Source organism: Vulpes lagopus, chromosome 9, assembly GCF_018345385.1.
Source record: "Vulpes lagopus strain Blue_001 chromosome 9, ASM1834538v1, whole genome shotgun sequence".
NCBI classification, from domain to species: domain Eukaryota; kingdom Metazoa; phylum Chordata; class Mammalia; order Carnivora; family Canidae; genus Vulpes; species Vulpes lagopus.
The window spans coordinates 56,558,075-56,573,923 of record NC_054832.1 but is presented as its reverse complement, the minus strand read 5'-3'; positions in this window follow the sequence as shown (position 1 = coordinate 56,573,923).

Here is a 15,849-nt window from a genome sequence, read left to right as displayed (position 1 = left end):
ATTTTTTAGACTTTATTTCTGTAGAAAACAGTTGATCCAATTTTTAGTCTTCTCAGCTTTCTAAATTGACAAATAGAAGCACTTCTACAGCCAGAATCATGCAGAAGAAATATTTATGCTCAGTACTGGAGTCTTTTAAAGATTTTTGGATGTTTGACTCAGAAAACAAATAGAGTTGTGAGAGGTTGGGTCAGAGTTAAGAAGGAAGTAATTTTTTTTTTTTCCAGAATCTTGTTCCAAGGCAATTACATTTGGACTTGAATATATGTGTCAAGAGTAGTGAGTTTTGGATTACTTCCTAATAATCCTGAGTTTATGTTATTTTTGTGAATACTAGGCTTAGTCTAATGCCTACATCACATTCTTTTTGTTTCAATTTTAAAGTATTTTTTGTGAATGATTTTGAACTTTGCTTTTCCCCCAAAGGAATTTTGTCTTAATATCTCAACCAGCTCACAAAAGTAGAATGTTATTTAATAACATTTTAACGTTATGTTTATTTTTATAATTTAGGGTATCATTAGTTTGGTTAGAATTGAGTAGAAATGGCTGTTGGATCATTAGGATAAATGGTATGATTTTTGTCAACAATATAAATAGCATAACAGAATATACATTTTTCCAAGTTTTATTTGGTCATCACTTCTGATTTAGCGTTTGAAAAGCAGGCCTATTATTTATTTTCCTGTTCTTCTTCATAATAGTCTCATCTGTATGAATGACATCACCCTATTTGAGGGCAAACTGTTAAGTCTTCTGTCTAATTTCTCTTGCCTTTTATTCGATCATTCCCCATGTCCTGTGGCCTTCTACCTTCACAACTCCCCAGACAGAGCGTGCTCTCCCTCCATTCCTGATTATACCACCTGAATTTAGACCTAAGGATAGCTTCACCAACCTTGCACATCACCCACAGTTAATTTTCCCAGAACATGACACCTATTTGCTCAAGATACAATGTCTAATAATTTCCTATTGGATATACTCTAAAGGACTTAACCTGATACGTGATTCCCAGTCTAAATTTTTCTCCAGTAATTTCAGACTTATCACCTCTTCCCCTTAGTTTCCCTTTAAGTTCATTACTTTTTCCTGAGGTGGAGTTCCAGCTGGGATGTCCATCAGAAATTGCTGAAGCAAGCATTCGATGCAGGGAGTTCCCAGGTCATTCTGTCTGCACTCTCCCGTGAAGTTAGACTCATCAATGCTAAGATCAGTTCCATCTCAGCATTTTATAAGATCTTCAGAGGCTGAGATTTTTTTCACAAGATTTTCCAAGATCAAAACACACAAAATTTTAACAAGAATCTTACGAGAAGTTTTTCTTTCTTTCTTTCTGTTTTAGTTGATACAGATGATGTTTTGATTTCATGCCCATGAATGAATCACTTGGCTTTACCCTGCTTGGGATGGGGAAAGTATGATTTTTATCTGTATTCCCCATCAGGATATGGATAAATATGAAGCTCTGGCTGGGATAATTTGATGTGAGGCTTTTGGCTTCTTCAAGCTGCTAGGCAGCATGAGGCAGTGATGGCTCTAGCATGCTCTGTACTCCATTGCTTGTCTCTGTGTGTGTTTTCATCATTCACACAGCAGTGGGTGTATGAATGACTGCCTCAAGGACTTCCATGAGTGCTTATATTCTGTTGAGGTGAAAAATCTTCCTGGAAGTGAAAAATTTTACCTTCCTGTGGCAAAGTAAAATGGAGTTAAAATTAATGTGTGCTTGTGTGTATGCGTCCATACCAAAATTCTAACAGAGAAAGCTAATCAAGCTTTCTGTGATTGACTAAATGTATGTACATAGCTGTCAGAGCATTATGTTTCAAGAATTATTTCGGATTGTGGATATGAAAATAGGTGAATCTAGAAATGCTGGCTCTTTGTTTTCAATCCCTTAAATTCTATAAAGTTCTAAAAGGCACCTGATAAAGACTTTCTTATTTATTAATACTCCTTTATGAAATCTAAGTTGGTTTTCATTTTTTTCTATAGTTTGCCAGAAATTAAATAGTTTAATAACTTAATCATTGCTCTAGCTTGATATTTATTTCATCCTTCTTCCCTGAGATATGCAAATATATGTCTCTTTCCTAATATCTTTTCTTCATTCTCTAGTCTGAAAGCTGATGCAGAGAAGTCATTAAAATTGATAGCAATATCCACCACTTCGGTGAATAAATTACACTTCCATTTCATGGAGGTCCCATTATCTCCAGCCCTGACCCCTTCTTACTTCTCTACTTGAAAGGATCCTGATTTATCTGAAACTCTTGCACAATCTCCCTTTCATTTTCTCCCCTTAATTTTCTTATCATATTTTTTACACTTTTAACTTCATTCAGTCACCTCAGTGCTTCTCTCCAGCTCATGTTTTATCCTGTACATTTTCTTCTTTCTTGGCTTTGATTAGTTTTTGGACTCTCCTTCTTTGCCACATTGACTTTTTATTCTAACTAAAACCATATTTATTTCTAAGTGATATGCATAGCCCTTGAACACACTTTAATTCACCCTCAGCATATTTCATTTGCTCTTTCTTAAAGTCCTTTAACTTTCCCCCTTTCTTTTTCATTTGGTTAGCATATATGTCTCTACTCAAAATTTACTTTTCTTTCTATTAAAATCATACTTTTGCCTTTTTTGTATTCCTTTGGTTGCTCTGTTGGCCTAACCCAAATCCAACTTTATTACTCTGATTTCACTGTTATATACTTTTTTTATCTGTAATAATATCTCCTATTACTTAAACTACTTTTGGAATTACAAAGAAAGCACACTTCCTTGGCCTTTGAAAAATGTGAGAAAGTATTGTAAGCAGAAAAGTGGTAAATGCAGGAAACACTGTGTTGGTAGAATCTTTGTTGAAACTTTCAGCTTTGAACTTCATACACAGAAAACCATTAAATGCTGGGATAATAGAACCAGTTTCATTGTATCCCCTTTGTTTGGCTATCTCTGTGCTTTATCAGTCCCCATAGAATATAGGACTGGAGGGGGTCTCCAGAGGTCATTTAATCTATTGCTCTATGGCCTAAAGGTTCTAAGGCCTCATAAGCTCTACAAGATACCTTTTCACTTTAGTTCTTACCAGTTTAAATGGTATTTGGAATTCTTGGTAAATATTTGGGAAGGCCACAAATGTCATAAGGAAGAAAGAACTTGTATAGACAGAAATTATAGAAATGTCACCTACTATAAATTTTGAACACGAGGTTGTTAGAATAATCAAAGCATTTAGCAATTAAAAAGTATAGGTCTTTGTCTTACTGCAGAGTTTTGATACAAAGCAAGACAATAGATTTTAGTGGTTTGGCCTCAAGTTTCATAGGGATGAATATTCTCTGAACTAATAAAAATATAGACTTTAATGTCATATGGGCAAAAAATGAGTCAAATGTATTGAGAATAATGAGTCTACCTACATTCTATATAACATTGCTATCCATTTCAGAAATGATGACTTATTCTTTCCATCAGATTAGTATTCTGAGAAGAAACAGGAACTATAGTGGAAGTTCTTGCAAGAATGCAAATACAAGGTCATTATATATTCAACTAAACAATGATAATTTAAAAATGAGTCATTCTGATACTAACAGTACTTGTGACTCAGTCTCTGATTCATATTATTAAAATGCCATAAGTCTCCAAGACCAAATTTTCAACTGATATTTAGAGAGGTAGGGTGGGGGCAGATTGAATAGAGCATCTAATTGTTTTTATGGATGAAATAGTTGCTAAATTTAGATCTCTACATATTCAATAGTTTCAATTTTAGGATGGCTTAGTCAGTTGTTAGTGACTCATTGACAGAAGTAACAGCAAAAGAATAAATTAAAACTAGACCAAACAACAATGACCATTACTTTCAACCAAAATCTCAAAATAAGCCTTGTATTACTCATTTTATATATTTAGATAATATAAACTCTCTAGAATTTTTTAAAAAGTCATAATCACTTCGAGAGTTACTAAGAATTTCAGGAGTAAAAATAAAGGATTTCAGGAGTAGTATGAAAGTGATTTGGAATGAATGAATGCACATCAATACAAATATTGAACATTTACTGTGATAGATGTGTTCATTTTAGTGGTAACCAAATTATTGAAATTCAAGGGAATATCCATAAACATCCAGTAGCTGTGAGTGATTAACAAACAGAAGTGAACAAAAACTGGAGAAAACATTAAATCCTCACATGGAGACAATACTACAACATTTTTATATAGAAACAAAATGTAGTCATTCAAAATATGTTTGATATCCATGTGAACATTCTTTTGGCTTTATGAAAGCTTCTGATATAGGTCTTGAAGATGCTATTTTAAGATGAGCATGATTGTAGCAAAGTATTTCATTTTTCACAGGAGAGTTTTGAATTAAAGAATAATCCAAATGGGCAGTCCGGGTGGCTCAGTGATTTAGCGCCACCTTCAGTCCAGTGCCTGATCCTGTAGACTAGGGATAGAGTCCCACATCAGGCTCCCTGCATGGAGCTTGCTTCTCCCTCTGCCTGTGTCTCTGCCTCTGTGTGTGTGTTTCTCATGAATAAATAAATAAAATATTAAAAAAAGAATAATCCAACCCATGAAGAAAATAGGTGAAAACTTCCAAGGTAATTTGGGTAATATCTAAGTTACACTAAATAAAAATAACTATAAACAACCCCCCCAAATATGTTTTCAGCATTACTATTTATAGATATTAAAGTTAACAATACAGAAAATTGATATCTGGCATGGTAATTAGCATATGCCAACTTTGGTATCAAGCTTCATGTTCATAACAACATAGTTTTGGGATCATCCAAAATAATTCCATTTATTTTACTCCATTACCAGTAGTTTAGAAGAGACCCTGTCACATATTCATTACCTAACAGGGGTAATCTTGCTTAAATTCTTGGACTCATTGTTTGTCTGTACAGTCAGATAGTGATGTTTAGCTTGAAGAATTGTCATAAGAATCAACTGGAATAATGCTTATATATAAATTATGTAGAACAGTAGCTGGCACATATTAGATGTACAATAAATTATAGGTCTTCACTGCCTAGTCATTATCATTTATGTCCTAAACAACTGTAATCGTTTCCTAGCCAGGCAATGTTCTTGAATGTTCTCAATACCATTCTACATGCAATTTTCAAATTAATATTTCCCAAACAACATGTCAGTTGCATCGTGTCCCTGGTCCAAATTGTCTTCTCATTAAATTAAATTTTAACAACTTAGTCCCAACCTCATATTTCCCCATGCTGTTATACTGCTCCACTTTTTTAGCCTAATGTTTCCACATATTCCCCATGCAACAACCAAATTGCATTGTTATCCTAGCACATATTTGATACTTCCTCACCTCTGTCCTTTACTTATACTATTCACTTGAGAGTGCAAGGTGGCATCATGGAATGTGTGCTGCCATTTGCCTTTTTTTGCTCTCAATTCAATTTCCTGCCCTTTCCCTCTTTCACACTGCATCACAAGGAACTACATTTCCCAGATAGCCTGGGCAACTCAATTCTGAGTAAAACTAACCACTGAGAGGCGATGCAGGAAAACTGGAAGGTGAAAGGAAAGAAGTAAGAGTATTTCTCTATCTTTTTTTCTTTCTGTTCCTATAGCAATTCTGGTGTTTCCTTCATGTTCCCTGATTTAGCAAGTGAACCCCTTTGCTCTATGATCTTTGATTCTTCTGCAGGCTATGTATGTTAGGCTCCAGATAAACTATCTGTTTCCCTCCAACCTTAGGATGGAGTTACCTTTCAGAGATAGGTTTTCTCAGGAATAGCTGTTATGAATTGTTTGTTTCATGCCTGAGGTCTTCCATCACCTGCATATCCACTTTCCTGTTTTAAGTTCTCTTAGGTTGAAGAATTTAGAGTAGTTTCTTTTCCTTATGGGACCATGATTGCTACAAAGTTTCACAGATTTGTACGTAAGTACTGACTTTGTGATGCTAGGGAAGCTAATTCTTTGAGTCTCATTTTTTTTTCACCAATAACCTAATAGTGATTTGTGGGGATTAAATAAAAAGCATGTGTGAAAACACAGAGATAGTATTAATACTTGGGTTTTCACCCCTCATTTTCTATGCTCTGAATGCTTTAAACACATATAGGCTGGAATTAATTATTTGAATGTAAGGGAATAAAGAAAAAACTTTGATAATATTTATCCTTCAGAAGCATCTTATTATTTATATCCTTTATGCTCTGAAATTGTGTCTTATTATTAATTAGAATCTGAAGATGTTTTAGTAGTAAGCAGTATTAGATTTAATGGATCTTAGATAACCATCTTATAATAAATGTCATTTTCTAGGTAAATACAGAAGGTTCTATACCAAGAAAATATTATGTCACTCAGAGGATGTTTGCCAGGTGAATATGGGTGAACAAAGGGCGAGACAATTCCTTAAGTCCAGAGGGAGACAAGTAACAGGAGGAGTAAGGGATTTGTTGGGTAAACATTAAGGTCAGGGGATTAGAATGAGGAATAAGAAGGAACTTTCCAATTACTGAGGATTTTCTGTTTCTGCCCTCAATCCGAACAAAGAACTAAAACATTCTGGGACTGTTTCCCACCAAAGAAAGCCACCCAATTTGGTGGCTTTCATCAGAGACATTCTCTCCTCTCCTATAATGGAGCCCTTCTGTGTCTCATGATTATTCTGAGGACACCTCTTCAGACCCCTAACTATTTTTCTACTATTTCTCCCAGAACCATCTAGTCTAGTCTAGTGTTGCTTGTGGCCATTCATTTATATTCCCAGTCATCTTGGGAAGAGTACTTACCAACACATACTTTGTCTCCTGCATTTTAGGTGTAACGATTCTGTAAGCTCTGACTGTAGGAAATATCCAATTCCAGGATGATGTCTGCAAAAGAGAACAAAGGTTGTATCTAGGTCCCCCAGATAAATAAACTTCTGCTTTAAGAATCTGGGATCTAGATAACTTCATCTAAGCATTTACTTGCTGGGTTGGAAAGGATAAATATAAACTCTTTTTAAAACTAGAGCACTTGGACCCTACCATAAACCATTGTATGTGTCTGGGACAAATTTTGGTTAAGTATAAGAATAACTCAAATCAATGCTTTTTCAGGATGTTGGAATAGGAGTAACCCAATATCCCCAAAGACTTTTCCATCTGTGAATTAAATGTAGTGGTTAAAATAGGATGAGAGCGGCAATAAGCAAAAGTTCTTTTAATTTGTTGTGACTTGTCAGCTATATACCTCAAGAGAAATTTTGTTTCCTGTAAGCCAAGGACTCACTGGCCCCATTACCTCCAACTTTTAGGCACCTATCCTACAGAACATTCTGGGACATTGAACAAAAATATATTAAATATTTGATTGAAGCAATACAAGTTATTTTGTGAGATGATCTGAAATAACGTCTGCCAAACATAATCTTGCCTATCTCAGTATAGAGGTAGCTAGGCAATTTAAAACATACTCATTGCTCCTTGAAAATACATACTATTTGGGGTTTTTACCTCTAATTATCTTGCTATTAACACTGTAGTAGAAGTTAACTCAGATTCTTGATTTAAAATTGAACCAGTTTACTTTATTTTTTTAAAGATTTATTCATTTATTCATGAGAGACAGACAGAGAGAGATAGGGAGAGAGAGAGAGAGAGAGAGAGAGGCAGAGACACAAGCAGAGGGAGAAGCAGGCTCCATGCAGAGAGCCTGATGCAGGACTCGATCCTGGGACCCCAGGATCACACCCCAGGCCGAAGGCAGGCACCAAACCGCTGAGCCACCTAGGGATCCCCAAACCAGGTTACTTGAAACCATAGCAATATATTTCTTTAATATCTTTACTTGATTTGTTGTGTCCCTAATGGGAACATTAGTAGTAGTAAAGTATAAAGGTATTAGCCACCAGGATCAACACATGTGATGAACTATGTATGATATGACCCAGAATTAAGTAAGTGCTAAAAGAGAGATTCTGTAAAGGAGAGAAGACAGGACAATTACTTCTGATTAAAGTATTAGGGAAAATGTAATGAAAATCACATTTAAGTCAAGAATTAAAACATTGAGAGTGTTTAGCTAGGTTGAGAAAACAATGCAAATAAAGTCACAGAAGCTGGAGAGTGGAGAGGATATTTGGAGCACCACTTGATGTGTGTTGGAATTTATAATTCTAGCCAGAATGAATGGAGAAACAAGCTTAGGAAGATTAATTTGTGACATAAATCATAGGATTTGGATCTTGAGACTACAGGGCTTTATTATTTTAATAAAGAGATACCTAGGGCACCTGGGTGACTCTGTGGTTGAGTATCCGCCTTCTGCTTAGGTCATGATCCTGGGGTCCTGGAATTGAGTCCCGCATCAGGTTCCACGCAGGATGCCTGATTCTACCTCTGCCTATGTCTCTGCCTCTCTCTCCACGTCTCTCATAAATAAATAAATAAATAAATAAATAAATAAATAAATAAATAAATAAAATCTTTAAAAAAAGAAGGAGAGAGATACTTTTTCAAGATGTTGAATAGGTATACAATGCTATTCAACCTCTAGTTTGGAAAGGGAAATGTATGAATATCTTGGAAGGTGCATTGCTGAGGAGAGTAGAAACAGACCAGACAAGAGATGTTGAGTGCTTGGACTAAGTTCAATGGTAGTGGGAATGGAAAGTATGAGTAAACAAGAAAAACATCATAGTAGTTGAATCAAAAGACCTAGTAACTAACTGGACCCTCACTAGAGGGTCCCAACTGGACAGAGAAAAATCATTTCAAGGTTTCAGAAAGTCATAACTGAAAAATGATTGCAATGTGAATAGGCATGTAGAACGCAGTAAGTAGAATAGAACATCAAAGAGAGCAAGTAGTTTAAGATATTAAATTGGAAAAATCTGGGAGTACTTGTATATATAAGGTTTTTGTGAGCCTGCAGCTCAAGAGACCGGCTGAAATTGTGGCTGTCTTGCAAATACAGTGATTCGTAGGTTTTTGTTCTCAGTCCTTTCTTCTATCTGACACAAAAAGGATTCCCAGTCATGCCCACAGGAGTGATCCTTCAGTAAGCTTCTCCTGAGTCTCAGACCCAAATGTTTAATTACCTGTTTGTTGCTCCTATCCAGACATTTAAAAAAGATATGTCAAACCCTGCATGTCCAGAACTGATATCATTCCCATTCTCCTGTCAAACCTGCTCTAACTCCTGTAGGAATGGCCATGCCAGTGAATGCCATTCCTATCAATCCAGGCATCAGCAACTTCACCTATAGCAACATGAAACAAAACAGATATATAAGCTTTTGAGACATCCTGGACTCTTCTGCATCCTGGTATCACGAGTCTCATTCTTTCCTTCCAGGATTATTGAAAGAAATTTCTATCAGAAACCCTTCCCTCTAGACAATCTGTCAGATTCACTTTTCCTACAACTTACCTGATCTGGTTGATGGTACAATATGATTACTCCACACTTACTGAATTGCAGTCTACTTATGCAACTATTACTCTCTCCATTCATTAAACTCTATGGAAGAAATGTCAACTCTGTTGTTGTTCATGATTACTTTCTGGAGTAGTAATCCTTAAGGGCTTTTAAATGAATGCAAATATTCATATTTAGGAATAGTAAATTTTAAATGGGAGTGGAGAATGTCCAGATTTAGAATAAGGAAAAAGACAGTCAAGGATAAAACTTTGAGGAGATAAAAGAGACAAAGAAAATGAAACTGTAGGACACCTGGGTGGCTCAGTGGTTGAGTGTCTGCCTTTGGCTTAGGTCGTGATCCCAGGGTCCTGTAATCAAGTTCCTCAGACTGCTTCTCTTTCTGCCTGTGTCTCTGCCTCTCTCTGTGTGTCTTTCATAAATAAATAAAATCTTTAAAAAAGAAAGAAAATGAAACTGTAGAGGGTATTAAGAAATGCGTAGTCATATGAAAATCAAAGAAAGTAATATTTAAGGGAAAAATGTTTTAAGAAGTAAGACTTATTTACTTAATTCACCTCTGCAAGCAAATTATTATCACTCTCTTCGACTCTGCTTCTTCTTTCCATTTCTCAGCCTGAAGTGCTTTCTTCCCTTCTCTCTAAAAGTGGCATACTTCCTGCTGTTGTCCACAGCTCCATCCCATGCCAACTTCTCCTCCCACTCTGTATGATCTCTATGGGAACCTACTTGCAATTCATATTAGGATATAAACTATCATTTGTAGTACAGTGACTTCCAATCTGTATTTCCAGACCTCATTGGTTACTGTGCTCTAATTCTGTCATCCCCCTTCTACCAGCATTATACCGTGTCCATATTTCTAAAGGGAAAACAGCCTTTCTCCCAGTTGTGTTCATCTCATTTCTACCATATTCTATAGATCTTGTTAAATGTAATTATTATTTATATTTCACAAGTTTGGAATGTGCTTTCCTTTACTCCTTCCTTTCTTACGCCCCATGTCAGTCACCAAGCTTCATCAACTTGACCTCCTAAATGTCTTGCATTTTCTCCTTTACCATCTCTACTTCTGTTTTCATTCAGTTCTTCACCATATGTTGGGTAGATTATTGTGGAGGCCTCAGAAGATGTGTTCCCCACAGTCTCTCCTAACCCAAAGTACCCTTCATATGACTGTCAGATGTCTAACGTATAATGTTGAACAAACTAATCTGTTTCAAAAAAAGCAAAAAAATAAAAACTTAACTCTTTAATGATCAGAGAAAAAATTTCCAAACTTACTAATATCTTATATTCATGGACTGTTCAGATATGATGGCAACTATATTTTTAGTATCATCTCCCTAAATGCTTTTTCCACATCACAAAAATAAGTAGAAAAATTCTCATTTTCTTTCTTTCTTTTAAACTCTATATGCCTTATTACATTTCTATGCCTTTCTAGAATCTATATCCTTATCATGGAATTTTTTCTCCTGCCCACTAATAGTTACTTTTTGGAGAATATCTGCTTATCCTTAAGGAATTGTTTAAGTGTCACCCCTTTTAAGGAAATCTTTTCAGATTTAAAGTGTTAAATCCAACTTTTCAAAGATGAAAGCCACTGGGCTACAGTTATAAGTTATGCATTCTTACAAATTTATATCTGTGACAACCATTTCAATTGTGATGCTAATAAAAGTTGTCTGTTCAAAAGAAAATTACCTCTAGTTACTTTTCTTGTGCTCTGAATTATCTCATTGGCATAGTGTTCACCTTTAATTTTATTACTTTTTCAATGAGTGTTTGCTTTTGTTTCACTGCTGATATTAAATGAAAACCTAGAGCTCTGGAAAATGCAAATACATGCATTTGTGCCATAATGCATTGCTTAGAGCTAATTTGTATCAGATGCCCAGCCATTAGATAAGGAGGCATTTCTTGACTGGAAAGAAAACTATGAAATTGTTATCAAGAAATTGATCCCATTTTTTTTCTTTATTTTGTCTTGCTAAGAAAATAAAAGACATAAGCTTTACCTTCTATCAGTCCTATACTGATACATCCCCCCCGCACCTGAGAGCTACAAGGCATATTTAACAACAAACAAATAATCAAGAAGCACATCATGCAGAGATGAACCCAGTCTACAGATGACCGTCTCTGCCAAAATGCCATCTGAACCATGATGTTCCAAATTTTGGCCTAAGTAACCAGAATGAAAGAGAGCTGTGTGATGCAGAGGGAGAACCAAATGAAATCCTATCATGCTAAGCATTACAATTGTAACGTCAGGTTGAATAAGAAGAAATGGAAAGCTATTCATTGAAGCTGCCTCCACATGGGACAAATGATTCTTATGCTTGAAGTAGATTTAACTGTCCCCAAACAGCAATCTCAGTCTCGCACAGGAAATGAAAATAAAAGCAAGCAAGCAGCCGGTCAGAAACAGTCACCACCTTCTGGGTACAGCCACTTGAGAACTAGTAGAATGTGTAGCACTGTAGGATCCACGCAATTATAAAAACATCTGAACGGGAATACTTGAAAATGGTCTTTAACTCTACTGGGATGTTGAAATGACTTTTTTGAACTTTTCTCATTTTTCTCAGGTTTCTTTTTCCTGACTCTCCAAGGTAAATTATGACTTAAATGTTTCGTGCTAGGCTTTCTGTGTTGGATTTGGGGGCTTATCATAATTTTATTTCATATATGTTGAGAGGTTTTAATAAATTGTGTCAACCAGAAAAACAGTGGGAATCATTGTTTCAGATGTGAAGTGACAGCCTGCAGGCCTAAGCTGTTATTACTTTAAATTCCATTGAATTCTAAATTTCAGCACTTTTTTTTTTTTAATTTAGCTGGTCATACTTCATATATGTTTGCTAATTACAGAATTTAATTCTGGATAACCAAGCATTATATCACAATTAAAGCCATGTTGTAAATGGGGAAGCCAGTGCGGTTGGAATCAGATTGAGTCTTTTTATTAATTATGTTTATCTGTTATTGTGCCTGCAGCTCAAAATATCACAGACTAGGATAACTTGTAAACAACAGGAATTCATTTCTCACATTTCTGGAGGCTGGAAGTGCTAGATCTGGATGCTAGCAGGGTTTGGACTCTTCTGGGTTACAGACCTCTCATTCTATCCTCCCATGTTAGAAGGGGCAAGGGAGCTCTCTTGGGCCTCTTTTACAAGGGTATTAATCTTATTCAAGAGAGACCAACTCAGGCCTCAGTGGCTCCACCTCGAAATAACATCACATTGGGCATTGAGATTTCAACATATGAATTGGGGAGACTCAAGCATTTATACCATAGCTCTTTGGTGTGTGTGTGTGTGTGTGTGTGTGCGCATGTGCATAGTTTTAATTGGATCTGCCCCTTACTAACTATGATGACATGGATCGGTCCAGGGAGTCTCCTTTTTTGAACTTTCAAGATGTTTATATATTAGCAATAAACCCTGGCACACTCATATCGCAGATTTATTGTGAAAATCATAACAGATCAGGTGTTAGGTCAGTTTGTAAATTCTAAACTAATACACAATGAAATCCTTTGCTATTTAGATGACTGCATTGTTAAAGAACATTAAACTAGGGGTCATGTGATTAAAATTCTAATTTCTATTCTACCAGTTGTTTGCTTTGTGACCATAGGTGAGTCAATTAACTTTTCTGAGCCTCTGTAAAAAAGAAACTGGCTTTACTGGTTCATGATCATTTTGAAGAAATCTACTTGCTCCATTTTTCCTTTTATAATTTTTGACTAATAGTTATAAAAACAAAACAGTCACTGAACATAGAATTCAATATTAGTGAGATTATCAAGAAGTCAAGATTATAATTAACAAAGGCCATACATGATCCAGCTATGGACCATAGGAATTTGATATCTTGATGGAGAGTTTGCTTTTGTTACTCTCCTTTGTGCACAGTTCTTGCAGTCTAAGATATTTTCACATATTAGAAATGATTCAAACATGGCCCCTTATATTTCCTAGAGCTGAGGTGACATATTAGAAATTAATGACAAAATTTAGAATTGTGATTTGGGTCAGAGAGCAGAAGAGCTATAACAGTAATAGTAGAACAATAGTAATTAATACCTAATTAATTACTAGATGGTTTTTGTGACTGTGTGCTGTCATCTTCACAATATCCCTAGGAGATAAGCAGTATTATTATTTTGAATTTTTCAGATGGAGAAACTGAGGAACTGAGAGGTTTAGTCCTCTTAAGTAGAGACAAACCTAGATATGAGCCAAAGCAGTTTGGACTCCACAAAACCACTGTGCTGTCCTAGCTGAGAACCGTGGTCTAACCAGTTAAGCCAACCTGAAAATATATACTAGTCTTATTAGTTTTTACCTAAAATGGTAATATTAATAACTTGCTCTAGCAGTTTTACAAGTGGATTTTCAAACATTCCAGGGGTACTTAAATGAGAACATTCAGGTTATTATATTCATTCCTCTATGTTATAGTGTCTTAGTTTAGGCTACTATAACAAAATAACATAAACTGGGTTGTTTATCACCGAGAAAAATTTATTTCTTACAATTCTAAAGACTGAGAAATCAAAGATCAAGGTATCAGTCAATTCTGTGCCTGGTTAAAGAGGGGTATCTTGTTTCTGTGTCCTCACATGACAGAGAGAGCAAGCTAGCTATCTGTCTGGTCTCCTCTTAAAAGAGGACTAATTCCATTCAAGAGGGCTCTGCCCTCTGACTTAATCATATCTGCAAAACTCCACCTCCACATACTGTCCCATTGGAGATTAGATCTCAACATATAAATTTTGGGGAATAAAATATTCAGTCCACAACAGATGATTTGATATAGACATAGACTTTCTTATATTCCAAGCAAATCTTATATTCCAAGCAATGCACATCATCTGTACATCCACAAATACATATATACAATTAAAATTAGAACAAAAAAACCCAAATATACAATATATTGTTTTTAATAACAGGTCTTTCTGTGCAAAGTTCTTGTAGGTAATTTTTCTTAAGAACAAAAATGATCTTATAAGAAGAAATCCTCTCCCTCATATTTATTTCAAAAACTTTCCTTATACAAAATTTGTAGGCAATTTTCAGCTAATCCAAATTTTGGAATGGAAACCCTGTGTTTCTTTTGGTATGAGGTTCTTATTTTTTTGGATTTCTAGTTCAGCAGTAGTATAGACAGTCTATCAATTAGTGGATGTGTATGGGACCCTCAAAAATTATTCCACTACACTTGTACTTTTATAACCACTCAGCAGTTTTTAATTAATAGTTGATCTGCTAGCAATTTTTTCTACTTTTTCCAAGCTTTCTTCACTTTCTACAACTACTTGACCCTCAGCTGATTTACTTATTTCCCTTATTGAGAAAATTGAAGTTATTTGACACCTGATCCTATTAATTTCTCACAACTCAAAATCTAAAACTGGCATGCCTTTTCCAGTGTTTACTCTCAGTGGACCAAGCCCACCCATTCACATTTTATTGAAGATGTTTTTAGCAACTTTTATTGGTGTGAGGTAAAGTTTGGGCCCATTATCAAAACCCAGTGAGGAAGGTGATTATTTCCAGATTTTACATATGAAAGGATTGAGATTGAGAGTAGCTAAGAAACTTCCTCAAATCATAAAGTAAATCAGAGGTAGAGCTAGGATTAAAAACTAAGGTTCTTCTCATTTTGAAGACTATAACTCTTTTTCTTCAGACTTGCCAATTATCTCAGACTTGTTTCAGTTTTTTACTCTCTTTGCTATACTTCTTTTTACAATTCTTAGAGCATGGTTAGATCTTTTACAGACTAAAAGGATGCTTCTTGCAATTCATTTAATTCTTCACGTCATTAATCTCTTTACTTCCCTCAATCATCAACAGTTTTGAAAGAGTAATTTGTACCTTCTTTCTACCTACAAATAACATTTGTAAACTGGTTTTAGCTCAAATGTTATATAAAGCAAATCTTCAAAAGTTATATCACACAATGATGACACAGCTTTCAAATCCTTGACATCTTGTTAGCACTTTGACGTGCTTGATCTTGCACTCATTGACTTGATTCCATCTCCTTTAGATTTCAAGGCATTTCAGAATGCAAACTACTACTTCTGCATCCACCCTCCACAGTATTCCTTGACTAATTCTCTTTATCATCCACCCAGCCTCAGTGTAGGCATTCCCTGTGTTTCTGTCATCTGCTCAGAGCTCCATATGCTCTTTTCCCTTTGCCTGGCTAACTTCAATCTTCAAGTCTCAGATTCAAATGTCCTTCTTCAGCATAGCAGAATACCCAGGGATGGGGAATTTTGAACTTTAATATTTAAAGGAAACATGTCTTAGTTGAATAGGGTAATGAGTTCATTGCCTAATTATATAACCAACAGTAGAATATATATATATATATTTTTTTTGG